Source organism: Mobula birostris, chromosome 29, assembly GCF_030028105.1.
Source record: "Mobula birostris isolate sMobBir1 chromosome 29, sMobBir1.hap1, whole genome shotgun sequence".
Taxonomy (NCBI): domain Eukaryota; kingdom Metazoa; phylum Chordata; class Chondrichthyes; order Myliobatiformes; family Myliobatidae; genus Mobula; species Mobula birostris.
This window is the reverse complement of record NC_092398.1, coordinates 38,178,749-38,205,305: the sequence shown is the minus strand read 5'-3', so window position 1 is coordinate 38,205,305 and position 26,557 is coordinate 38,178,749.

The following is a 26,557-nucleotide window of genomic DNA, read 5'->3' as shown; positions in this document are numbered from 1 at the left end:
AGGTGTTTCCATTAGGTTTGCAGTAAGAACTTTGGTGTAAAATAGAAATGTATGCTATTTGTATTATCTAACCATTGTATGCCCTGAATTAACAACTTTTTTGTGTTGATGTGTAGATGTATGAAACAACTTTCAGACATCTCAGAATCATGTGGGAAGTTAACCTAATGTGTTTCCATTAGGTTTGCAGTCAGGTCTTTTGAGTACAATTGAAATATATACTACATTTATGTGAAAGCATTCTATTCACTGAGAAATCAACTTTTTTGTCTTTATGTACAGAGGCATGAATAAACTTTCAGACATCTCAGAATCATGTGGGAAGTTAACCTATGGTGTTTCCATTAGGTTTGCAGTAAGTGCCTTGGTGTAAAATTGAAATGTATACTATTTGTATTGTCAAAGCCTTGTATGCATGAGAAAACAACTTTTTTGTCTTGATGTGCAGAGCCATGAGACAACTTTCAAAGAACTCAGAAACATGTTGGAAGTTAACTTAAAATGTATCCCTCTGGTTTGCACTCTGCACTTTGGTGGAAAATTGAAATGTATACTACCTTAATGTCAGAACATAGTATGCACTGAGAAAGTAACTTTTTTGCTTTGATGAACAGAGGCATGAAACAACTTTCAACCGACTCATACTCATGCGGGAAGTTAAGCAAAGTTGTTTCCATAAGGTTTGCAGTAAGTGCTTTGGAGTAAAATTGAAATGTATACTATTTGTATTGTCTTAGTATTGTATGCACTGAGATAACAACTTTTTTGTTTTCATGTGTAGAGCCATAATACAACTTTCAAACAACTCAGAAACATGTGGGAAGTTAACCAAAGGTGTTTCCATAAGGTTTGCAGTAAGTACTTTGGTGTAAAATTGATATAGATACTATTTGTATTATCTAAGCATTGTATGCACTTAGATAACAAGTTTTTTGTGTTGATGTGTGGAGCCATGAAAAAACTTTCAAACTACTCATAATCATTTGCGAAGTTAACCTAAGTTGTTTCCATTAGGTTTGCAGTAAGTACTTTGGTGTAAAATTGAAATGTATAGAATTTGTATTATCTAAGCATAATATGCACTGAGAAAGTAACTTTTTTGTTTTGATGAACACAGGCATGAAACAACTTTCAACCTACTCATACTCATGTGGGAAGTTAACCAAAGGTGTTTCCATTAGGTTTGCAGTAAGTACTTTGGTGTAAAATTGAAAAGTATGCTATTTGTATTGTAAAAGCATTGTATGCACTGAGAGATCAACTTTTTTGTCTTTATGTGCACAGGTATGAAACAACTTTCAGACATCTCAGAATCATGTGGGAAGTTAACCTAAGGTGTTTCCATTAGGTTTGCAGTAAGTACTTTGGTGTAAAATTGAAATGTATACTATTTGTATTACCTAACAATTGTATGCCCTGAGTTAACAACATTTTTGTGTTGATGTGTAGAGCCATGAAAGAACTTTCAAACTATTCATAATCATGTGGGAAGATAAGTTAAAATGTTTCCCAATGGTTTGCACTCTGCACTTTGGTGGAAAATTGAGATGTATACTACCTTAATGTCAGAACATAGTATGCACTGAGAAAGTAACTTTTTTGTCTTGATGAACAGAGGCATGAAACAACTTTCAACCTCCTCATACTCATGTGGGAAGTTAAACAAAGGTGTTTCCATTAGGTTTTCAGGAAGAACTTTGGGGTAAAATTGAAATGTATACTATTTGTATTATCTAAGCATTGTATGCACTGAGATAACTACTTTTTTGTGTTGATGTGTGGAGCCATGAAAAAACTTTCAAACTACCTATAATCATTTGGGAAGTTAACCTAGGGTGTTTCCATTAGGTTTGCGGTCAGTACTTTGGTGTAAAATTGAAATGTATACTATTTGTATTATCTAAGCATTGCAGGCACTGAGATAACAACTTTTTTGTGTTGATGTGTGGAGCCATGAAAAAACCTTCAAACTACTCATGATCATTTGGGAAGTTAACCTAGGGTGTTTCCATTAGGTTTGCAGTCAGTACTTTGGTGTAAAATTGAAATGTATACTATTTGTATTATCTAAGCATTGTATGCACTGAGATAACAACTTTTTTGTGTTGATGTGTGGAGCCATGAAAAAACTTTCAAACTACTCATAATAATTTGGGAATTTAACCTAAGGTGATTCCATTAGGTTTGCAGTAAGTACTTTGGTGTAAAATTGAAATGTATACTATTTGTATTATCTAAGCATAGTATGCACTGAGAAAGTAACTTTTTTGTCTTGATGAACAGAGGCATAAAACAACATTCAACCTACTCATACTCATGTGGGAAGTTAACCAAAGGTGTTTCCATTAGGTTTGCAGTAAGAACATTTGTGTAAAATTGAAATGTATACTATTTGTATTCTCTAAGCATAATATGCACTGAGAAAGTAACTTTTTTGTCTTGATGAACACAGGCATGAAACAACTTTCAACCTACTCATACTCATGTGGGAAGTTAAACAAAGGTGTTTCCATTAGGTTTGCAGTAAGTACTTTGGTGTAAAATTGAAGTGTATACTATTTGTATTACCTAACCATTGTATGCCCTGAGTTAAAAACATTTTTATGTTGATGTGTAGAGCCATGAAAGAACTTTCAAACTATTCATAATCATGTGGGAAGAGAAGTTAAAATGTTTCCCAATGGTTTGCACTCTGCACTTTGGTGGAAAATTGAGATGTATACTACCTTAATGTCAGAACATAGTATGCACTGAGAAAGTAACTTTTTTGTCTTGATGAACAGAGGCATGAAACAACTTTCAACCTCCTCATACTCATGTGGGATGTTAAACAAAGGTGTTTCCATTAGGTTTTCAGTAAGAACTTTGGTGTAAAATTGAAATGTATACTATTTGTATTATCTAAGCATTGTATGCACTGAGATAACTACTTTTTTGTGTTGATGTGTGGAGCCATGAAAAAACCTTCAAACTACTCATGATCATTTCGGAAGTTAACCTAGGGTGTGTCCATTAGGTTTCCAGTCAGTACTTTGGTGTAAAATTGAAATGTATACTATTTGTATTATCTAAGCATTGTATGCACTGAGATAACAACTTTTTTGTGTTGATGTATGGAGCCATGAAAAAACTTTCAAACTACTCATAATCATTTGGGAAGTTAACCTAAGGTGTTTCCATTAGGCTTGCAGTAAGTACTTTAGTGTAAAATTGAAATGTATACTATTTGTATTCTCAAAGCATAGTATGCACTGAGAAAGTAACTTTTTTGTATTGATGAACAGAGGCATGAAACAACTTTCAACCTACTCATACTCATGTGGGAAGTTAACCAAAGGTGTTTCTATTAGGTTTGCAGTAAGTACTTTGGTGTAAAATTGAAATGTATACTAATTGTATTACCTAACCATTGTATGCCCTGAGTTAACAACATTTTTGTGCTGATGTGTAGACCAATGAAACAACTTTCAAACTATTCATAATCATTTGGGAAGTTAACTTAAAATGTTTCCCAATGGTTTGCACTCTGCACTTTGGTGGAAAATTGAAATGTATACTACCTTAATGTCAGAACATACTATGCACTGAGAAAGTAACTTTTTTGTCTTGATGAACAGAGGCATGAAACAACATTCAACCTCCTCATACTCATGTGGGAAGTTAAACAAAGGTGTTTCCATTAGGTTTTCAGTAAGAACTTTGGTGTAAAATTGAAATGTATACTATTTGTATTATCTAAGCATTGTGTGCACTGAGATAACAACTTTTTTGTGTTGATGTATGGAGCCATGAAAAAACTTTCAAACTACGCATAATCATTTGGGAAGTTAACCTAGGGTGTTTCCATTAGGTTTGCAGTCAGTAGTTTGGTCTAAAATTGAAATGTATACTATTTGTATTATCTAAGCATTGTGTGCACTGAGATAACAAATTTTTTGTGTTGATGTGTGGAGCCATGAAAAAACTTTCAAACTACTCATATTCATTTGGGAAGTTAACCTAAGCTGTTTCCATTAGGTTTGCAGTAAGTACTTTGGTGTAAAATTGAAATGTATACTATTTGTATTATCTAAGCATAGTATGCACTGAGAAAGTAACTTTTTTGTCTTGATGAACAGAGGCATAAAACAACATTCAACCTACTCATACTCATGTGGGAAGTTAACCTAAGGTGTTTCCATTAGGTTTGCAGTAAGAACATTGGTGTAAAATTGAAATGTATACTATTTGTATTCTCTAAGCATAATATGCACTGAGAAAGTAACTTTTTTGTCTTGATGAACACAGGCATGAAACAACTTTCAACCTACTCATACTCATGTGGGAAGTTAACGAAAGGTGTTTCCATTAGGTTTGCAGTAAGCACTTTGGTGTAAAATTGAAAAGTATGCTATTTGTATTGTAAAAGCATTGTATGCACTGAGAGATCAACTTTTTTGTCTTTATGTGCACAGGTATGAAACAACTTTCAGACATCTCAGAATCATGTGGGAAGTTAACCTAAGGTGTTTCCATTAGGTTTGCAGTAAGTACTTTGGTGTAAAATTGAAATGTATACTATTTGTATTACGTAACCATTGTATGCCCTGAGTTAACAACATTTTTGTGTTGATGTGTAGAGCCATGAAAGAACTTTCAAACTATTCATAATCATGTGGGAAGATAAGTTAAAATGTTTCCCAATGGTTTGCACTCTGCACTTTGGTCGAAAATTGAGATGTATACTACCTTAATGTCAGAACATAGTATGCACTGAGAAAGTAACTTTTTTGTCTTGATGAACAGAGGCATGAAACAACTTTCAACCTCCTCATACTCATGTGGGAAGTTAAACAAAGGTGTTTCCATTAGGTTTCCAGTAAGTACTTTGGTGTAAAATTGAAGTGTATACTATTTGTATTACCTAACCATTGTATGCCCTGAGTTAAAAACATTTTTATGTTGATGTGTAGAGCCATGAAAGAACTTTCAAACTATTCATAATCATGTGGGAAGAGAAGTTAAAATGTTTCCCAATGGTTTGCACTCTGCACTTTGGTGGAAAATTGAGATGTATACTACCTTAATGTCAGAACATAGTATGCACTGAGAAAGTAACTTTTTTGTCTTGATGAACAGAGGCATGAAACAACTTTCAACCTCCTCATACTCATGTGGGATGTTAAACAATGGTGTTTCCATTAGGTTTTCAGTAAGAACTTTGGTGTAAAATTGAAATGTATACTATTTGTATTATCTAAGCATTGTATGCACTGAGATAACTACTTTTTTGTGTTGATGTGTGGAGCCATGAAAAAACCTTCAAACTACTCATGATCATTTGGGAAGTTAACCTAGGGTGTGTCCATTAGGTTTCCAGTCAGTACTTTGGTGTAAAATTGAAATGTATACTATTTGTATTATCTAAGCATTGTATGCACTGAGATAACAACTTTTTTGTGTTGATGTATGGAGCCATGAAAAAACTTTCAAACTACTCATAATCATTTGGGAAGTTAACCTAAGGTGTTTCCATTAGGCTTGCAGTAAGTACTTTAGTGTAAAATTGAAATGTATACTATTTGTATTCTCAAAGCATAGTATGCACTGAGAAAGTAACTTTTTTGTATTGATGAACAGAGGCATGAAACAACTTTCAACCTACTCATACTCATGTGGGAAGTTAACCAAAGGTGTTTCTATTAGGTTTGCAGTAAGTACTTTGGTGTAAAATTGAAATGTATACTAATTGTATTACCTAACCATTGTATGCCCTGAGTTAACAACATTTTTGTGCTGATGTGTAGACCAATGAAACAACTTTCAAACTATTCATAATCATTTGGGAAGTTAACTTAAAATGTTTCCCAATGGTTTGCACTCTGCACTTTGGTGGAAAATTGAAATGTATACTACCTTAATGTCAGAACATACTATGCACTGAGAAAGTAACTTTTTTGTCTTGATGAACAGAGGCATGAAACAACATTCAACCTCCTCATACTCATGTGGGAAGTTAAACAAAGGTGTTTCCATTAGGTTTTCAGTAAGAACTTTGGTGTAAAATTGAAATGTATACTATTTGTATTATCTAAGCATTGTGTGCACTGAGATAACAACTTTTTTGTGTTGATGTATGGAGCCATGAAAAAACTTTCAAACTACGCATAATCATTTGGGAAGTTAACCTAGGGTGTTTCCATTAGGTTTGCAGTCAGTAGTTTGGTCTAAAATTGAAATGTATACTATTTGTATTATCTAAGCATTGTGTGCACTGAGATAACAAATTTTTTGTGTTGATGTGTGGAGCCATGAAAAAACTTTCAAACTACTCATATTCATTTGGGAAGTTAACCTAAGCTGTTTCCATTAGGATTGCAGTAAGTACTTTGGTGTAAAATTGAAATGTATACTATTTGTATTGTCTAAGCATAGTATGCACTGAGAAAGTAACTTTTTTGTCTTGATGAACAGAGGCATAAAACAACATTCAACCTACTCATACTCATGTGGGAAGTTAACCTAAGGTGTTTCCATTAGGTTTGCAGTAAGAACATTGGTGTAAAATTGAAATGTATACTATTTGTATTCTCTAAGCATAATATGCACTGAGAAAGTAACTTTTTTGTCTTGATGAACACAGGCATGAAACAACTTTCAACCTACTCATACTCATGTGGGAAGTTAACCAAAGGTGTTTCCATTAGGTTTGCAGTAAGCACTTTGGTGTAAAATTGAAAAGTATGCTATTTGTATTGTAAAAGCATTGTATGCACTGAGAGATCAACTTTTTTGTCTTTATGTGCACAGGTATGAAACAACTTTCAGACATCTCAGAATCATGTGGGAAGTTAACCTAAGGTGTTTCCATTAGGTTTGCAGTAAGTACTTTGGTGTAAAATTGAAATGTATACTATTTGTATTACGTAACCATTGTATGCCCTGAGTTAACAACATTTTTGTGTTGATGTGTAGAGCCATGAAAGAACTTTCAAACTATTCATAATCATGTGGGAAGATAAGTTAAAATGTTTCCCAATGGTTTGCACTCTGCACTTTGGTCGAAAATTGAGATGTATACTACCTTAATGTCAGAACATAGTATGCACTGAGAAAGTAACTTTTTTGTCTTGATGAACAGAGGCATGAAACAACTTTCAACCTCCTCATACTCATGTGGGAAGTTAAACAAAGGTGTTTCCATTAGGTTTTCAGTAAGAACTTTGGGGTAAAATTGAAATGTATACTATTTGTATTATCTAAGCATTGTATGCACTGAGATAACTACTTTTTTGTGTTGATGTGTGGAGCCATGAAAAAACTTTCAAACTACCTATAATCATTTGGGAAGTTAACCTAGGGTGTTTCCATTAGGTTTCCAGTCAGTACTTTGGTGTAAAATTGAAATGTATACTATTTGTATTATCTAAGCATTGCAGGCACTGAGATAACAACTTTTTTGTGATGATGTGTGGAGCCATGAAAAAACTTTGAAACTACTCATGATCATTTGGGAAGTTAACCTAGGGTGTTTCCATTAGGTTTGCAGTCAGTACTTTGGTGTAAAATTGAAATGTATACTATTTGTATTATCTAAGCATTGTATGCACTGAGATAACAACTTTTTTGTGTTGATGTGTGGAGCCATGAAAAAACTTTCAAACTACTCATAATAATTTGGGAAGTTAACCTAAGGTGATTCCATTAGGTTTGCAGTAAGTACTTTGGTGTAAAATTGAAATGTATACTATTTGTATTATCTAAGCATTGTATGCACTGAGATAACAACTTTTTTGTGTTGATGTATGGAGCCATGAAAAAACTTGCAAACTACTCATAATCATTTGGGAAGTTAACCTAAGGTGTTTCCATCAGGTTTGCAGTAAGTACTTTGGTGTAAAATTGAAATGTATACTATTTGTATTGTCTAAGCATAGTATGCACTGAGAAAGTAACTTTTTTGTCTTAATGAACAGAGGCATGAAACAACTTTCAACCTACTCATACTCATGTGGGAAGTTACCCAAAAGTGTATCCATTAGGTTTGCAGTAAGTACTTTGGAGTAAAATTGAAATGTATACTATTTGTATTGCCTTAGTATTGTATGCCCTGAGAAAACAGCTTTTTTGTTTTCATGTGTAGAGCCATAATACAACTTTGAAACAACTCAGAAATATGTGGGAAGTTAACCTAAGGTGTGTCCATTAGGTTTGCAGTAAGTACTTTGGTGTAAAATTGAAATGTATGCTATTTGTACTGTAAAAGCATTGTATGCACTGAGAAAACAGCTTTTTTCTCTTGATGTGCAGAGCCATAATACAACTTTCAAACTATTCATAATCATGTGGGAAGTTAATTTAAGATGTTTCCCAATGGTTTGCACTCTGCACTTTGGTGGAAAATTGAGATGTATACTACCTTAATGTCAGAACATAGTATGCACTGAGAAAGTAACTTTTTTGTCTTGATGAACAGAGGCATGAAACAACTTTCAACCTACTCATACTCATGTGGGAAGTTAACCAAAAGTGTTTCCATTTGGTTTGCAGTAAGTACTTTGGAGTAAAATTGAAATGTATACTATTTGTATTGTCTTAGTATAGTATGCTCTGAGATAACAACTTTTTTGTTTTCATGTGTAGAGCCATAATACAACTTTCAAACAACTCAGAAACATGTGGGAAGTTAACCAAAGGTGTTTTCATTAGGTTTGCAGTTAGTACTTTGGTGTAAAATTGAAATATATGCTATTTGTATTGTAAAAGGATTGTATGCACTGAGAGATCAACTTTTTTGTCTTTATGTACACAGGTATGAAACAACTTTCAGACATCTCAGAATCATGTGGGAAGTTAACCTAAGGTGTTTCCATTAGGTTTGCAGTAAGCAGTTTGGTGTAAAATTGAAATGTATACTATTTGTATTATCTAAGCATTGTATGCACTGAGATCACTACTTTTTTGTGTTGATGTGTGGAGCCATGAAAAAACCTTCAAACTACTCATGATCATTTGGGAAGTTAACCTAGGGTGTTTCCATTAGGTTTGCAGTCAGTACTTTGGTGTAAAATTGAAATGTATACTATTTGTATTATCTAAGCATTGTCTGCACTGAGATACCAACTTTTTTGTGTTGATGTATGGAGCCATGAAAAAACTTTCAAACTACTCATAATTATTTGGGAAGTTAACCAAAGCTGTTTCCATTAGGTTTGCAGTAAGTACTTTGGTGTAAAATTGAAATGTATACTATTTGTATTATCTAAGCATTGTATGTACTGAGATAACAAATTTTTTGTGTTGATGTATGGAGCCATGAAAAAACTTGCAAACTACTCATAATCATTTGGGAAGTTATCCTAAGGTGTTTCCATTAGGTTTACAGTAAGTACGTTGGTGTAAAATTGAAATGTATATTATTTGTATTGTCTAAGCATAGTATGCACTGAGAAAGTAACTTTTTTGTCTTGATGAACAGAGGCATGAAACAACATTCAACCTATTCATACTCATGTGGGAAGTTAACCTAAGGTGTTTCCATTAGGTTTTCAGGAAGAAATTTGGTGAAAAATTGAAATGTATACTATTTGTATTATCAAAGCATTGTCTGCACTGAGATACCAACTTTTTTGTGTTGATGTACGGAGCCATGAAAAAACTTTTGAACTACTCATAATCATTTGGGAAGTTAACCTAAGCTATTTCCATTAGGTTTGCAGTAAGTACTTTGTTGTAAAATTGAAATGTATACTATTTGTATTGTCTAAGTCTAGTATGCACTGAGAAAGTAACTTTTTTGTCTTGATGAACAGAGGCATGAAACAACTTTCAACCTACTCATACTCATGTGGGAAGCTAAACAAAAGTGTTTCCATTAGGTTTGCAGTAAGTACTTTGGAGTAAAATTGAAATGTATACTATTTGTATTGTCTTAGTACTGCATGCACTGAGATAACAACTTTTTTGTTTTCATGTGTAGAGCCATAATACAACTTTCAAACAACTCAGAAACATGTGGGAAGTTAACCTAAGGTGTTTCCATTTGGTTTGCAGTAAGTACTTTGGTGTAAAATTGAAATGTATACTATTTGTATTATCTAAGCATTATATGCACTGAGATAACAACTTTTTTGTGTTGATGTATGCAGCCATAAAAAAACATTTTAACTACTCATAATCATTTGGGAAGTTAACCTAAGGTTTTTCCATTAGGTTTGCAGTAAGAACTTTGGTGTAAAATTGAAATGTATACTATTTGTATTCTCTAAGCATAATATGCACTGAGAAAGTAACTTTTTTGTCTTGATGAACAGAGGCATGAAACAACTTTCAACCTCCTCATACTCATGTGGGAAGTTAACCAAAAGTGTTTCCATTAGGTTTGCAGTAAGTACTTTGGAGTAAAATTGAAATGTATACTATTTGTATTATCTAAGCATTGTATGCACTGAGATAACTACTTTTTTGTGTTGATGTGTGGAGCCATGAAAAAACTTTGAAACTACTCATGATCATTTGGGAAGTTAATCTAAGGTGTGTCCATTAGGTTTGCAGTTAGTACTTTGGTGTAAAATTGAAATGTATGCTATTTGTACTGTAAAAGCATTGTATGCACTGAGAAAACAACTTTTTTCTCTTGATGTGCAGAGCCATAATACAACTTTCAAACTATTCATAATCATCTGGGAAGTTCATTTAAGATGTTTCCCAATGGTTTGCACTCTGCACTTTGGTGGAAAATTGAGATGTATACTACCTTAATGTCAGATCATAGTATGCACTGAGAAAGTAACTTTTTTGCCTTGATGAACAGAGGCATGAAACAACTTTCAACCTACTCATACTCATGTGGGAAGTTAACCAAAAGTGTTTCCACTTGGTTTGCAGTAAGTACTTTGGAGTAAAATTGAAATGTATACTGTTTGTATTATCTAAGCATTGTATGCACTGAGATAACAACTTTTTTGTGTTGATGTATGGAGCCATGAAAAAACTTTCAAACTACTCATAATCATTTGGGAAGTTAACCTAAGGTGTTTCCATTAGGTTTGCAGTAAGTACTTTACTGTAAATTTGAAATGTATACTATTTTTATTTTCTAAGCATAGTATGCACTGAGAAAGTAACTCTTTTGTCTTGATGAACAGAGGCATGAAACAACTTTCAACCTACTCATACTCATGTGGGAAGTTAACCAAAGGTGTTACCATTGGGTTTGCAGTAAGTACTTTGGTGTAAAATTGAAAAATATGCTATTTGTATTGTAAAAGCATTGTATGCACTGAGAGATCAACTTTTTTGTCTTTATGTGCACAGGTATGAAACAACTTTCAGACATCTCAGAATCATGTGGGAAGTTAACCTAAGGTGTTTCCATTAGATTTGCAGTAAGTACTTTGGTGTAAAATTGAAATGTATACTATTTGTATTACCTAACCATTGTATGCACTGAGCTAACAACATTTTTGTGTTGATGTGTAGAGCCATGAAACAACTTTCAAACTATTCATAATCATGTGGGAAGTTAACTTAAAATGTTTCCCAATGGTTTGCACTCTGCACCTTGGTGGAAAATTGAGATGTATACTACCTTAATGTCTAACATAGTATGCACTGAGAAAGTAACTTTTTTGTCTTGATGAACAGAAGCATGAAACAAATTTCAACCTACTCATACTCAAGTGCAAAGTTAACCAAAGTGTTTCCATTAGGTTTGCAGTAAGTACTTTGGTGTAAAATTGAAATGTATACGATTTGTATTGTCTAAGCATAGTATGCACTGAGAAAGTAACTTTTTTGTCTTGATGAACAGAGGCATGAAACAACTTTCAACCTACTCATACTATGTGGGAAGTTAACAAAAAGTGTTTCCATTAGGTTTGCAGCAAGTACTTTGGTGTAAAATTGAGATGTATACTATTTGTATTATCTAAGCATTGTATGCACTGAGATAACTACTTTTTTGTGTTGATGTGTGGAGCCATGAAAAAACTTTGAAACTACTCATGATCATTTGGGAAGTTAATCTAAGGTGTGTCCATTAGGTTTGCAGTTAGTACTTTGGTGTAAAATTGAAATGTATGCTATTTGTACTGTAAAAGCATTGTATGCACTGAGAAAACAATTTTTTCTCTTGATGTGCAGAGCCATAATACAACTTTCAGACTATTCATAATCATCTGGGAAGTTCATTTAAGATGTTTCCCAATGGTTTGCACTCTGCACTTTGGTGGAAAATTGAGATGTACACTACCTTAATGTCAGATCATAGTATGCACTGAGAAAGTAACTTTTTTGCCTTGATGAACAGAGGCATGAAACAACTTTCAACCTACTCATACTCATGTGGGAAGTTAACCAAAAGTGTTTCCACTTGGTTTGCAGTAAGTACTTTGGAGTAAAATTGAAATGTATACTATTTGTATTATCTAAGCATTGTATGCACTGAGATAACAACTTTTTTGTGTTGATGTATCGAGCCATGAAAAAACTTTCAAACTACTCATAATCATTTGGGAAGTTAACCTAAGGTGTTTCCATTAGGTTTGCAGTAAGTACTTTAGTGTAAAATTGAAATGTATACTATTTTTATTTTCTAAGCATAGTATGCACTGAGAAAGTAACTCTTTTGTCTTGATGAACAGAGGCATGAAACAACTTTCAACCTACTCATACTCATGTGGGAAGTTAACCAAAGGTGTTACCATTGGGTTTGCAGTAAGTACTTTGGTGTAAAATTGAAAAATATGCTATTTGTATTGTAAAAGCATTGTATGCACTGAGAGATCAACTTTTTTGTCTTTATGTGCACAGGTATGAAACAACTTTTAGACATCTCAGAATCATGTGGGAAGTTAACCTAAGGTGTTTCCATTAGGTTTGCAGTAAGTACTTTGGTGTAAAATTGAAATGTATACTATTTGTATTACCTAACCATTGTATGCCCTGAGCTAACAACATTTTTGTGTTGATGTGTAGAGCCATGAAACAACTTTCAAACTATTCATAATCATGTGGGAAGTTAACTTAAAATGTTTCCCAATGGTTTGCACTCTGCACTTTGGTGGAAAATTGAGATGTATACTACCTTAATGTCTAACATAGTATGCACTGAGAAAGTAACTTTTTTGTCTTGATGAACAGAAGCATGAAACAACTTTCAACCTACTCATACTCAAGTGCAAAGTTAACCAAAGTGTTTCCATTAGGTTTGCAGTAAGTACTTTGGTGTAAAATTGAAATGTATACTATTTGTATTGTCTAAGCATAGTATGCACTGAGAAAGTAACTTTTTTGTCTTGATGAACAGAGGCATGAAACAACTTTCAACCTACTCATACTATGTGGGAAGTTAACAAAAAGTGTTTCCATTAGGTTTGCAGTAAGTACTTTGGTGTAAAATTGAGATGTATACTATTTGTATTATCTAAGCATTGTATGCACTGAGATAACAACTTTTTTGTGTTGATGTGTGGAGCCATGAAAAAACTTTCAAACTACTCACAATCATTTGGGAAGTTAACCTAAGGTGTTTCCATTAGGTTTGCCGTAATTACTTTGGTGTAAAATAGAAATGTATACTATTTGTATTATCTAAGCATTGTATGCACTGAGATAACAACTTTTTTGTTTTCATGTGTAGAGCCATAATACAACTTTCAAACAACTAAGAAACATGTGGGAAGTTAACCGAAGGTGTGTCGATTAGGTTTGCAGTAAGTACTTTGGTGTAAAATTGAAATGTATGCTGTTTGTATTGTAAAAGCAGTGTATGCAGTGAGAGATCAACTTTTTTGTCTTTATGTGCACAGGTATGAAACAACTTTCAGACATCTCAGAATCATGTGGGAAGTTAACCTAAGGTGTTTCCATTAAGTTTGCAGCAAGTAGTTTGGTGTAAAATTGAAATGTATACTATTTGTATTATCTAACCATTGTATGCGCTGAGATAACAACTTTTTTGTGTTGATGTGTGGAGCCATGAAACAACTTTCAAACTATTCATAATCATGTGGGAAGTTAACTTAAAATGTTTCCCAATGGTTTGCACTTTGCACTTTGGTGAAAAATTGAGATATATACTACCTTAATGTCAGAACATTCTATGCACTGTGAAAGTAACTTTTTTGTCTAGATGAACAAAGGCATGAAACTACTTTCAGCCTACTCATACTCATGTGGAAAGTTAACCAAAGGTGTTTCCATTAGGTTTGCAGTAAGTACTTTGGTGTAAAATTGAAATGTATGCTATTTGTATTGTAAAAGCATTGTATGCACTGAGAAATCAACTTTTTTGTCTTTATGAGCACAGGTATGAAACAACTTTCAGACATCTCAGAATCATGTGGGAAGTTAACCTAAGGTGTTTCCATTAGGTTTGCAGCAAGTAGTTTGGTGTAAAATTGAAATGTATACTATTTGTATTATCAAACCATTGTATGCGCTGAGTTAACAACCTTTTTTTGTTGAAGTGTGGAGCCATGAAACAACTTTCAAACTATTCATAATCATGTGGGAAGTTAACTTAAAATATTTCCCAATGGTTTGCACTCTGCACTTTGGTGAAAAATTGAGATATATACTACCTTAATGTCAGAACATTGTATGCACTGAGAAAGTAACTTTTTGTCTTGATGAACAGACGCATGAAACAACTTTCAACCTATTCATACTCATGTGGGAAGTTAACCAAACGTGTTTCCATTAGGTTTGCATTAAGTGCTTTGGAGTAAAATTGAAATGTATACGATTTGTATTGTCTCAGTATTGTATGCACTGTGATAACAACTTTTTTGTTTTCGTGTGTAGAGCCATGAAACAACTTTCAACCTACTCATACTCATGTGGGAAGTTAACCAAAGGTGTTTCCATTAGGTTTGCAGTAAGTACTTTGGTGTAAAATTGAAATGTATGCTATTTGTATTGTGAAAGCATTGTATGCACTGAGAGATCAACTTTTTTGTCTTTATGTGCACAGGTATGAAACAACTTTCAGACATTTCAGAATCATGTGGGAAGTTAACATAATGTGTTTCCATTAGGTTTGCAGTCAGGTCTTTTGAGTACAATTGAAATGTAAACTACATTAATGTCAAAGCATTCTATTCACTGAGAAATCAACTTTTTTATCTTTATGTGCAGAGGCATTAATAAACTTTCAGACATCTCAGAATCATGTGGGAAGTTAACCGATGGTGTTTCCATTAGGTTTGCAGTAAGTGCCTTGGTGTAAAATTGAAATGTATACTATTTGTATTGTCAAATCCTTCGTGCATGAGAAAACAACTTTTTTGTCTTGATGTGCAGAGCCATTAGACAACTTTGAAAGAACTCAGAAACATGTTGGAAGTTAACTTAAAATGTATCCCTCTGGTTTGCACTCTGCACTTTGGTGGAAAATTGAACTGTATACTACCTTAATGTCAGAACATAATATGCACTAAGAAAGTAACTTTTTTGCCTTGATGAACAGAGGCATGAAACAACTTTCAACCTACTCATACTCATGTGGGAAGTTAACCAAAGGTGTTTCCATTAGGTTTGCAGTAAGTACTTTGGTGTAAAATTGAAATGTGTACTATTTGTATTGTCTAAGCAGTGTATGCACTGAGATAACAACTTTTTTGTGTTGATGTGTGGAGCCATGAAAAAACTTTCAAGCTACTCATAATCATTTGGGAAGTTAACCTAAGCTGTTTCCATTAGGTTTGCAGTAATTACTTTGGTGTAAAATAGAAATGTATACTATTTGTATTATCTAAGCATTGTATGCACTGAGATAACAACTTTTTTGTTTTCATGTGTAGAGCCATAATACAACTTTCAAACAACTAAGAAACATGTGGGAAGTTAAGCAAAGGTGTGTCCATTAGGTTTGCAGTAAGTACTTTGGTGTAAAATTGAAATGTATGCTATTTGTATTGTAAAAGCAGTGTATGCACTGAGAGATCAACTTTTTTGTCTTTATGTGCACAGGTATGAAACAACTTTCAGACATCTCAGAATCATGTGGGAAGTTAACCTAAGGTGTTTCCATTAAGTTTTCAGCAAGTAGTTTGGTGTCAAATTGAAATGTATACTATTTGTATTATCTAACCATTGTATGCGCTGAGATAACAACTTTTTTGTTTTGATGTGTGGAGCCATGAAACAACTTTCAAACTATTCATAATCATGTGGGAAGTTAACTTAAAATGTTTCCCAATGGTTTGCACTGTGCACTTTGGTGAAAAATTGAGATATATACTACCTTAATGTCAGAACATTCTATGCACTGAGAAAGTAACTTTTTTGTCTTGATGAACAGACGCATGAAACTACTTTCAACCTACTCATACTCATGTGGGCAGTTAACCAAGCGTGTTTCCATTAGGTTTGCATTAAGTGCTTTGGAGTAAAATTGAAATGTATACTATTTGCATTATCTAAGCATTGTATGCACTGAGATAACAACTTTTTTGTGTTGATGTGTGGAGCCATGAAAAAACTTTCAAACTACTCATAATCATTTGGGAAGTTAACCTAAGGTGTTTCCATTAGGTTTGCAGTAAGTACTTTGGTGTAAAATTAAAATGTATACTATTTGTATTGTCTAAGCATAGTATGCACTGAGAAAGTAACTTTTTTGTCTTGATGAACAAAGGCCTGAAATAACTTTCAACCTACTCATACTCATGTGGAAAGTTAACCAAAGGTGTTTCCATTAGGTTTGCAGTAAGTACTTTGGTGTAAAATTGAAATGTATGCTATTTGTATTGTAAAAGCATTGTATGCACTGAGAGATCAACTTTTTTGTCTTTATGTGCACAGGCATGAAACAACTTTCAGACATTTCAGAATCATGTGGGAAGTTAATCTCAGGTGTTTCCATTAGGTTTGCAGTAAGAACTTTGGTGTAAAATAGAAATGTATATTATTTGTATTATCTAACCATTGTATGGCCTGAATTAACAACTTTTTTGTGTTGATGTGTAGATGTATGAAACAACTTTCAGACATCTCAGAATCATGTGGGAAGTTAACCTAATGTGTTTCCATTAGGTTTGCCGTCAGGTCTATTGAGTACAATTGAAATGTATACTACATTTATGTCAAAGCATTCTATTCACTGAGAAATCTACTTTTTTGTCTTTATGTACAGAGGCATGAATAAACTTTCAGACATCTCAGAATCATGTGGGAAGTTAACCTATGGTGTTTCCATTAGGTTTGCAGTAAGTGCCTTGGTGTAAAATTGAGATGTATACTATTTGTATTGTCAAAGCCTTGTATGCATGAGAAAACAACGTTTTTGTCTTGATGTGCAGAGCCATGAGACAACTTTCAAAGAACTCAGAAACATGTTGGAAGTTAACTTAAAATGTATCCCTCTAGTTTGCACTCTGTACTTTGGTGGAAAATTGAAATGTATACTATTTGTATTGTCTAAGCCTAGTATGCACTGAGAAAGTAACTTTTTGGCTTTGATGAACAGAGGCATGAATCAACTTTCAACCGACTTATACTCATGTGGGAAGTTAACCAAAGTTGTTTCCATAAGGTTTGCAGTAAGTGCTTTGGAGTAAAATTGAAATGTATACTATTTGTATTGTCTTAGTATTGTATGCACTGAGATAACAAATTTTTGTTTTCATGTGTAGAGCCATAATACAACTTTCAAACAACTCAGAAACATGTGGGAAGTTAACCTAAGGTGTTTCCATCAGGTTTGCAGTAAGTACTTTGGTGTACAATTGATATGGATACTATTTGTATTATCTAAGCATTGTATGCACTGAGATAACAAGTTTTTTGTGTTGATGCGTGGAGCCATGAAAAAACTTTCAAACTACTCATAATCATTTGGGAAGTTAACCTAAGTTGTTTCCATTAGGTTTGCAGTAAGTACTTTGGTGTAAAATTGAAATGTATACTATTTGTATTATCTAAGCATTGTATGCACTGAGATAACAACTTTTTTGTGTTGATGTGTGGAGCCATGACAAAACTTTCAAACTACCCATAATCATTTGGGAAGTTAACCTAAGGTGTTTCCGTTAGGTTTGCAGTAAGTACTTTGGTGTAAAATTGAAATGTATGCTATTTGTATTATCTAAGCATTGTATGTACTGAGATAACAACTTTTTTGTTTTCATGTGTAGAGCCATAATACAACTTTCAAACAACTAAGAAACATGTGGGAAGTTAACCAAAGGTGTTTCCATTAGGTTTGCAGTAAGTACTTTGGTGTAAAATTGAAATGTATGCTATTTGTATTGTAAAAGCATTGTATGCACTGAGAAATCAACTTTTTTGTCTTTATGTGCACAGGTATGAAACAACTTTCAGACATCTCAGAATCATGTGGGAAGTTAACCTAAGGTGTTTCCATTAGGTTTGCAGCAAGTAGTTTGGTGTAAAATTGAAATGTATACTATTTGTATTATCAAACCATTGTATGCGCTGAGTTAACAACCTTTTTGTGTTGAAGTGTGGAGCCATGAAACAACTTTCAAACTATTCATAATCATGTGGGAAGTTAACTTAAAATATTTCCCAATGGTTTGCACTCTGCACTTTGGTGAAAAATTGAGATATATACTACCTTAATGTCAGAACACTGTATGCACTGAGAAAGTAACTTTTTTGTCTTGATGAACAGACGCATGAAACAACTTTCAACCTATTCATACTCATGTGGGAAGTTAACCAAACGTGTTTCCATTAGGTTTGCATTAAGTGCTTTCGAGTAAAATTGAAATGTATACTATTTGTATTGTCTCAGTATTGTATGCACTGAGATAACAACTTTTTTGTTTTCATGTGTAGAGCCATGAAACAACTTTCAACCTACTCATACTCATGTGGGAAGTTAACCAAAGGTGTTTCCATTAGGTTTGCAGTAAGTACTTTGGTGTAAAATTGAAATGTATGCTATTTGTATTATAAAAGCTTTGTATGCACTGAGAGATCAACTTTTTTGTATTTTGGTGCACAGGTATGAAACAACTTTCAGACATTTCAGAATCATGTGGGAAGTTAATCTCAGGTGTTTCCATTAGGTTTGCAGTAAGGACTTTGGTGTAAAATTGAAATGTATACTATTTGTATTATCTAACCATTGTACGCCCTGAATTAACAACTTTTTTGTGTTGATGTGTAGAGCCATGAAACAACTTTCAGATATCTCAGAATCATTTGAGAAGTTAACCTAATGTGTTTCCATTAGGTTCGCAGTCAGGTCTTTTGAGTACAAATGAAATGTATACTACATATATCTCAAAGCATTCTATTCACTGAGAAATCAACTTTTTTGTCTTTATGTGCAGAGGCATGAATCAACTTTCAGACATCTCAGAATCATGTGGGAAGTTAACCTATGGTGTTTCCATTTGGTTTGCAGTAAGTACTTTGGTGTAAAATTGAAATCTACACTATTTGTACTGTAAAAGCATTGTATGCACTGAGAAAACAACTTTTTTCTCTTGATGTGCAGAGGAATAATATAACATTCAAACAAGTCAGAAACATGTAGGAAGTTAACCTAAGGTGTTTCCATTAGTTTTGCAGCATGTACTTTGGTGTAAAATTGAAATGTATACTATTTGTATTATCTAAGCATTGTATGCACTGAGATAACTACTTTTTTGTGTTGATGTGTGGAGCCATGAAAAAACTTTCAAACTACTCATAATCATTTGGGAAGTTAACCTAAGGTGTTTCCATTAAATTTGCAGTAAGTACTTTGGTGTAAAATTGAAATGTATACTATTTGTATTATCTAACCATTGTATGCCCTGAGTTAACAACATTTTTGTGTTGATGAGTAGAGCCATGAAACAACTTTCAAACTACTCATAATGATGTGGGAAGTTAACCTAAGGTGTTTCCATTAGGTTTGCAGTAAGAACTTTGGTGTAAAATTGAAATGTATACTATTTGTATTGTCTAAGCATAGTATGCACTGAGAAAGTAACTTTTTTGTCTTGATGAACAGAGGCATGAAACAACTTTCAACCTAATCATACTCATGTGGGAAGTTAACCAAAGGTGTTTCCATTAGCTTTGCAGCAAGTCCTTTGGGGTAAAATTGAAATGTATGCTATTTGTATTCTAAAAGCATTGTATGCACTGAGAGTTCAACTATTTTGTCTTTATGTGCACAGGTATGAAACAACTTTCAGACATCTCAGTATCAAGTGGGAAGCTAATCTAAGGTGTTTCCATTAGGTTTGCAGTCAGAACTTTGGTGTAAAATTGAAATGTATACTATTTGTATTATCTAACCATTGTATGCCCTGAATTAACAACTTTTTTGTGTTGATGTGTAGAGCCATGAAACAACTTTCAGACATCTCAGATTCATGTGGGAAGTTAACCTAATGTGTTTCCATTAGGTTTGCAGTAAGGTCTTTTGAGTACCATTGAAATGTATACTACTTTTATGTCAAAGCATTCTATTCACTGAGAATCAACTCTTTTTTTCTTTATGTGCAGAGGCATGAATCAACTTTCAGACATCTCAGAATCATGTGGGAAGTTAACCTATGGTGTTTCCATTAGGTTTGCAGTAAGTACTTTGGTGTAAAATTGAAATGTATACTATTTGTATTATCTAAGCATTGTTTGCACTGAGATAACAACTTTTTTGTGTTGATGTGTAGAGCCATGAAACAACTTTCAAAGAACTCAGATACATGTTGGAAGTTAACTTAAAATGTATCCCTCTGGTTTGCACTCTGCACTTTGGTGGAAAATTGAAATGTATACTACCTTAATTTCAGAACATATTATGCACTGAGAAAGTAACTTTTTTGCCTTGATGAACAGAGGCATGAAACAACTTTCAACCTCCTGATGCTCATGTGTGAAGTTAACCAAAGGTGCTTCCATTAGGTTTGCAGTAAGTACTTTGGTGTAAAATTGAAATGTATACTATTTGTATTATCTAAGCATTGTATGCACTGAGATAACAACTTTTTTGTGTTGATGTGTGGAGCCATGAAAAAACTTTCAAACTACTCATAATCATGTGGGAAGTTAACCTAAGGTGTTTCCATGAGGTTTGCAGTAAGTAGTTTGGTGTAAAATTGAAATGTATACTATTTGTACTGTAAAAGCATTGTATGCACTGTGAAAACAACTTTTTTCTCTTGATGTGCAGAGCCATAATACAACTTTCAAACTATTCATAATCAGGTGGGAAGTTAATTTAAAATGTTTCCCAATGGTTTGCACTCTGCACTTTGGTGGAAAATTGAGATGTATACTACCTTAATGTCAGAACATAGTATGTACTGAGAAAGTAACTTTTTTGTCTTGATGAACAGAGGCATGAAACAACTTTCAACCTACTCATACTCATGTGGGAAGTTAACCAAAAGTGTTTACATTAGGTTTGTAGTAGGTGCTTTGGAGTAAAATTGAAATGTATACTACTTGTAGAGTCTTCGTATTGTATGCACTGAGATAACAACTTTTTTATTTTCATGTGTAGAGCCATAATACAACTTTCAAACAACTCAGAAACACGTGGGAAGTTAACCTAAGGTGTTTCCATTAGGTTTGCAGTAAGTACTTTGGTGTAAAATTGAAATGTATACTATTTGTACTGTAAAAGCATTGTATGCACTGAGATAACAACTTTTTTGTGTTGATGTATGGAGCCATGCAAAAACTTTTAAACTAGTGATAATCATTTGGGAAATTAACCGAAGGTGTTTCCATTAGGTTTCCAGTAAGTACTTTGGTGTAAAATTGAAATGTATACTATTTGTATTGTCTAAGCATAGTAAGCACTGAGAAAGTAACTTATTTGTCTTGATGAACAGAGGCATGAAACAACTTTCAACCTACTCATACTCAGGTGGGAAGTTAACCAAAGGTGTTTCCATTAGGTTTGCAGTAAGTACGTTGGTGTAAAATTGAAATGTATACTATTTGTATTGTCTAAGCATAGTATGCACTGAGAAAGTAACTTTTTTGTCTTGATGAACAGAGGCATGAAACAACTTTCAAACTACTCAAACTCAGGTGGGAAGTTAACCAAAGGTGTTTGCATGAGGTTTGCAGTAAGAACTTTGGTGTAAAATTGAAATGTATGCTATTTGTATTGTAAAAGCATTGTATGCACTAAGAGATCAACTTTTTTGTCTTTATCTGCACATGTATGAAACAACTTTCAGACATCTCAGAATCATGTGGGAAGTTAATCTAAGGTGTTTCCATTAGGTTTGCAGTAAGTACTTTGGTGTAAAATTGAAATGTATACTATTTGTATTATCTAACCATTGTATGCCCTGAATTAACAACTTTTTTGTGTTGATGTGTAGAGCCATGAATCAACTTTCAGACATCTCAGAATCATGTGGGAAGTTAACCTAATGTGTTTCCATTAGGTTTGCAGTCAGGCCTTTTGAGTACAATTGAAATGTATACTACATTTATGTCAAAGCATTCTATTCACTGAGAAATCAACTTTTTTGTCTTTATGTGCACAAGTATGAAACAACCTTCAGACATTTCAGAATCATGTGGGAAGTTAATCTCAGGTGTTTCCATTAGGTTTGCAGTAAGAACTTTGGTGTAAAATTGAAATGTATACTATTTGTATTATCTAACCATTGTATGCCCTGAGTTATCAACATTTTTGTGTTGATGTGTAGAGCCATGAAAGAACTTTCAAACTATTCATAATCATGTGGGAAGTTAACTTAAAATGTTTCCCAATGGTTTGCACTCTGCACTTTGGTGGAAAATTGAGATGTATACTACCTTAATGTCAGAACATAGTATGCACTGAGAAAGTAACTTTTTTGTCTAGATGAACAGAGGCATGAAACAACTTTCAACCTCCTGATGCTCATGTGGGAAGTTAACCAAAGGTGCTTCCATTAGGTTTGCAGTAAGTACTTTGGTGTAAAATTGAAATGTATACTATTTGTATTATCTAAGCATTGTATGCACTGAGATAACAACTTTTTTGTGTTGATGTGTGGAGCCATGAAAAAACTTTCAAACTACTCATAATCATGTGGGAAGTTAACCTCTGGTGTTTCCATGAGGTTTGCAGTAAGTAGTTTGGTGTAAAATTGAAATGTATACTATTTGCACTGTAAAAGCATTGTATGCACTGTGAAAACAACTTTTTTCTCTTGATGTGCAGAGCCATAATACAACTTTCAAACTATTCATAATCATGTGGGAAGTTAATTTAAAATGTTTCCCAATGGTTTGCACTCTGCACTTTGGTGGAAAATTGAGATTTATACTACCTTAAAGTCAGAACATAGTATGCACTGAGAAAGTAACTTTTTTGTCTTGATGAACAGAGGCATGAAACAACTTTCAACCTACTCATACTCATGTGAGAAGTTAACTAAAAGTGTTTACATTAGGTTTGTAGTAAGTGCTTTGGAGTAAAATTGAAATGTATACTACTTGTATTGTCTTCGTATTGTATGCACTGAGATAACAACTTTTTTGTTTTCATGTGCAGAGCCATAATACAACTTTCAAACAACTCAGAAACATGTGGGAAGTTAAGCAAAGGTGTTTCCATTAGGTTTGCAGTAAGCACATTGGTGTAAAATTGAAATGTATGCTATTTGTATTGTCAAAGCATTGTATGCACTGAGAGATCAACTTTTTTGTCTTTATGTGCACAGGTATGAAACAACTTTCAGACATCTCAGAATCATGTGGGAAGTTAACTTAAAATGTTTCCCAATGGTTTGCACTCTGCACTTTGGTGGAAAATTGAGATTTATACTACCTTAATGTCAGATCATAGTATGCACTGAGAAAGTAACTTTTTTGTCTTGATGAACAGAGGCATGAAACAACTATCATCCTCCTGATACTCATGTTGGAAGTTAACCAAAGGTGTTTCCATTAGGTTTGCAGTAAGTACTTTGGTGTAAAATTGAAATGAATACTATTTGCATTATCTAAGCATTGTATGCACTGAGATAACAACTTTTTTGTGTTGATGTGTGGAGCCATGAAAAAACTTTCAAACTACTCATAATCAATTGGGAAGTTAACCTAAGGTGTTCCCATTAGGTTTGCAGTAAGTACATTGGTGTAAAATTGAAATGTATACTATTTGTATTATCTAAGCATTGTATGCACTGAGATAACAACTTTTCTGTGTTGATGTATGGAGCCATGAAAAAACTTTCAAACTACTCATAATCATTTGGGAAGTTGAACTAAGGTGTTTCCATTAGTTTTGCAGCATGTAGTTTGGTGTAAAATTGAAATGTATACTATTTGTATTATCTAACTATTGTATGCCCTGAGTTAACAACATTTTTGTGTTGATGTGTAGAACCATGAAACAACTTTCAAACTACTCATAATCATGTGGGAAGTTAACCTAAGGTGTTTCCATTAGGTTTGCAGTAAGTACTTTGGTGTAAAATTGGAATGTATACTATTTGTATTGTCTAAGCATAGTATGCCCTGAGAAAGTAACTTTTTTGTCTTCATGGACAGAGGCATGAAACAACTTTCAACCTACTCATACTCATGTGGGAAGTTAACCTAAGGTGTTTCCATTAGATTTGCAGTATGTAGTTTGGTGTAAAATTGAAATGTGTACTATTTTGTATTATCTAACCATTGTATGCACTGAGATAACAACTTTTTTGTGTTGATGTGTGGAGCCATGAAAAAACTTTCAAACTACTCATAATCATGTGGGAAGTTAACCTAAGGTGTTTCCATGAGGTTTGCAGTAAGTAGTTTGGTGTAAAATTGAAATGTATACTATTTGTACTGTAAAAGCATTGTATGCACTGAGAAAACAATTTTTTTCTCTTGATGTGCAGAGCCATAATACAACTTTCAAACTATTCATGATCATGTGGGAAGTTAATTTAAAATGTTTCCCAATGGCTTGCACTCTGCACTTTGTTGGAAAATTGAGATGTATACTACCTTAATGTCATAACATAGTATGCACTGAGAAAGTAACTTTTTTGTCTTGATGAACAGAGGCATGAAACAACTTTCAACCTACTCATACTCATGTGGGAAGTTAACCAAAAGTGTTTCCATTAGGTTTGTAGTAAGTACTTTGGGGTAAAATTGAAATGTATGCTATTTGTATTGTCAAAGCATTGTATGCACTGAGAGATCAACTTTTTTGTCTTTATGTGCACAGGTATGAAACAACTTTCAGACATCTCAGAATCATGTGGGAAGTTAATCTAAGGTGTTTCCATTAGATTTGCAGTAAGTAGTTTGGTGTAAAATTGAAATGTATACTATTTGTATTATCTAAGCATTGTATGCACTGAGATAAGAACTTTTTTGTGTTGATGTGAGGAGCCATGAAAAAACTTTCAAACTACTCATAATCATTTGGGAAGTTAACCTAAGGTGTTTCCATTAGGTTTGCAGTAAGTACTTTAGTGTAAAATTGAAATGTATACTCTTTGTATTGTCTAAGCATAGTATGCACTGAGAAAGTAACTTTTTTGTCTTGATGAACAGAGGCATGAAACAACTTTCAACCTACTCATACTCATGTGGGAAGTTAACCAAAAGTGTTTCCATTAGGTTTGCAGTAAGTACTTTCGTGTAAAATTGAAATAAATGCTATTTGCATTGTTAAATCATTGTATGCACTGAGATAACAACTTTTTTGTGTTGATGTATGGAGCCATGAAAAAACTTTCAAACTACTCATAATCATTTGGGAAGTTAAACTAAGGTATATCCATTAGTTTTGCAGTATGTAGATTGGTGTAAATTTGAAATGTATACTATTTGTATTATCTAACCATTGTATGCCCTGAGTTAACAAAATTTTTGTGTTGATGTGTAGAGCCATGAAACAATTTTCAAACTATACATAATCATGTGGGAAGTTAACTTAAAATTTTCCCAATGGTTTGCACTCTGCACTTTGGTGGAAAATTGAGATGTATACTACCTTAATGTCAGAACATAGTATGCACTGAGAAAGTAACTTTTTTGTCTTGATGAACAGAGGCATGAAACAACTTTCAACCTCCTGATACTCATGTGGGAAGTTAACCAAAGGTGTTTCCATTAGGTTTGCAGTAAGTACTTTGGAGTAAAATTGAAATGTATACTATTTGTATTATCTAAGCATTGTATGCACTGAGATAACAACTTTTTTGTGTTGATGTGTGGAGCCATGAAAAAACTTTCAAACTACTCATACTCATGTGGGAAGTTAACCTAAGGTGTTTCTATGAGGTTTGCAGTATGTACTTTGGTGTAAAATTGAAATGTATACTATTTGTACTGTAAAAGCATTGTATGCACCGAGAAAACAACTTTTTTCTCTTGATGTGCAGAGCCATAATACAACTTTCACACTATTCATAATCATGTGGGAAGTTAATTTAAAATGTTTCCCAATGGTTTGCACTCTGCACTTTGGTGGAAAATTGAGATGTATACTACCTAAATGTCAGAACATAGTATGCACTGAGAAAGTAACTTTTTTGTCTTGATGAACAGAGGCATGAAACAACTTTCAACCTACTCATACTCATGTGGGAAGTTAACCAAAAGTGTTTCCATTAGGTTTGTAGTAAGTACTTTGGAGTAAAATTGGAAT